At 31.1% G+C, this 2,516-nt stretch overlaps 1 protein-coding gene across 1 annotated transcript in view; it reads left to right on the top strand.

The window, feature by feature from the left end:
- Positions 1 to 392: 392 nt before the first annotated feature.
- The window catches only part of LOC130809710 (uncharacterized), a 3,426-nt gene continuing 1,302 nt past the window's right edge, over positions 393 to 2,516 (top strand). The window contains exon 1 of the mRNA XM_057675480.1: positions 393 to 558. The gene's annotated coding sequence lies outside the window, so the exon portion shown is untranslated. The remainder of the gene's footprint in view (positions 559 to 2,516) is intronic.

Raw genomic sequence — 2,516 nt, 5'->3', positions numbered from 1 at the left:
AATAATAATAATAATAATAATAATAATAATAATAATAAGAATATCAACAATAATAATAAAAATAATAATAATAAAAACAACAACAACAACAACAACAACAACAACAACAACAACAATAATAATAATAATAATAATAATAATAATAATGATAAAAATAATAATAATAATAAAAATATTAAATATTACTTTGCGGTTTGAATTTCTTAGCTTTTGCTCTATAGTAATTTAGTTTTTTAAAAGTGATAAAGGTGTCATTTAGTGAGGTTAGAATATCCCTATATGAAATTTTAATTTCAGAGGCAAAATCGTAAATTCATTAAAATAGAAATGACGATAAAATAAAAAAGGGTGATGTTTAAGGATTGTGTTTTTTATTTTCACCCAAATTCACAAATTTGACATTGTTTTTCAAAAAACACTATATGATTTTTTTCTATTTTGCCTTCATTCTAAAATTTCGAGGAACAGGCTTTCACCTTGACGATTTTAGATTTTCTTGGGTTTCCATTGAAGACTTGAATAGATTTTTTATGTATCAAATGATATGAATTGCTACTGGTGAGTACTGGCTTTTCTTTGATCATTTAGTACTTTTTGGTGGGTTTTCTGGTCTTGTTGCAGTATTTTTATGAACAACTTGTGGTTTTGTGATTGACTGATTATTAGTTTGTTAAAATTGAAAGCGAATTCAACTCGGTTTTCTGTTCTTGTTGGAGTAATCCAATGAACATCTTATGGTCTTGTGAATTTGATTAACTGATTGTGGCCATTTCTGAGTTATTCTGTTTAGATTAATAGTTTGTTAATAATAAAAAGGGATTTCATCCTCGGTGGGTTTTCTGCTCTTGTTGGAGTAATCTAATGAACAGCTTATGGTCTTCTGCATGTGATTAATTGATTGCGGCCATTAGCATATTTGAGTTTTTTCCTTTTAGATTATTAGTTTGTCAAAATAATTGAGATTTAATATATCATTCTTGATTACTGGAATCTTAGCTTCTTTGATAATAGCTCACAATATTCTTTTAGCTTGTAAATGTAGCAGCCAATTGATCAGACACCCAATTGAAATGAACTGTGATGCTCGAAAATCTCAATTGATTTTTACTTTTAAGATGTATTTTCACCGAGAGTTTAAGGTTTCTTAAGTCTAATCAGTGCTTGGTAGTCTAGCAAGTTAGGCTTGAATGAAGGAGTAAGCCCTTTTTTCCTTTTAGGAGGACCTGACACCTTGAGACTTGAACTGGCAGAGGTGCATAATTTTGGCATCAGCTTACATATGAAGCTCTGCAAGACTATAAGAAATTACGAGATGAAGGGAGAGGAAGAGAAATAGCATTTTACTTCCACACATGGAAGAGAAAGAAGCGACTTAATCCTTTTAGATTCCTTCCATCCAATCCCACACCTCCCTCCAAAATATGTATCACAACAAAGGAAATCCTTCTCCCTCCTTTACTTACAATCACCTCAATCCAAAGTTCCAAACAAAGTGTTAGAGTATCTGAAGTAACCAAAAGTCATAAGTTGATAGTATTGATTGTTTGAGTGATGGGTGCATATTCAATAAAGAGATATCTTGATTAAACTATGAAGGGTAGAATCAATTCGAATCATCCTTTGTGTTAATAGTAAAGTTGTTTGAAATCGGGCTGTTTTTTTTCTCCTCTTTATCACCAAATCAGGAGTTTCATTAGGAACATTAGGGTTGCTATTTCTTTAGAAAACTCTTGACAAGCATTAATGATTGCGCCGGAAACATTTGACAAGGATTGATAGAGGCAAATCGGGTTGTCCTTTTCTCTTTAAAAAGTTGAAGGTCAGTTACTTTCTGCTAGGAATCATTTTGAGAATATTCATATATAGAGGGAAAACAAGGTTTCGTTACTCAATTGTCTTTATGAGACCTTGTCTTGGATAATTCCTGCATTGGGTTTTCCTTATCAAAAGAGCCTCTATTGTCTATTCTATCAATTGTAATTATGGAAATCCTAGTCATTTTCATGTCATATAAGGTTTTTGTTTTTTTTTTCCTCTCTTCAGTCATTCTACATGATGATGTAGTCCAATACACTTCATTGTTTCTGATGGAGGTAAATTACCACACACAACAATATCAAAGCCTTAATCTCAAAATTGGTGTGGACTATGTTGAACCGAAACAAATTAATGTAAGAGATCGTCAGTAAACAAATCAATGGTATCCTACATATGCTTTTCTGTTGATGGTGTTTTTTGACTACACATTTATTTGTCTTGGTGGTAAAGTTACTGTTTAGTGTAAACTTCTGTCAAGGTATGATAGTTTTATCCGATGAGAATGTTTATATTTGTTCAGATCATGATACCTCATATAGCTTAAACAATTCTCAATACTCACTAATATTCCCTTTCACGCATTCACGGCTCCCAACCGTTGATTTAGAAAAGTGATCTCTTTATGAAACTTACTCTTTTAAGTTTTTATTTTGGCAATTACTAGTGCTTGTTGCTTATTTTAATGTTTCAAATTTTCT

Source organism: Amaranthus tricolor, chromosome 4 (genome assembly GCF_026212465.1).
Source record: "Amaranthus tricolor cultivar Red isolate AtriRed21 chromosome 4, ASM2621246v1, whole genome shotgun sequence".
NCBI lineage: Eukaryota > Viridiplantae > Streptophyta > Magnoliopsida > Caryophyllales > Amaranthaceae > Amaranthus > Amaranthus tricolor.
Note: the sequence above shows the minus strand (reverse complement) of the source record. Positions and strands in the feature narration are given on the sequence as shown.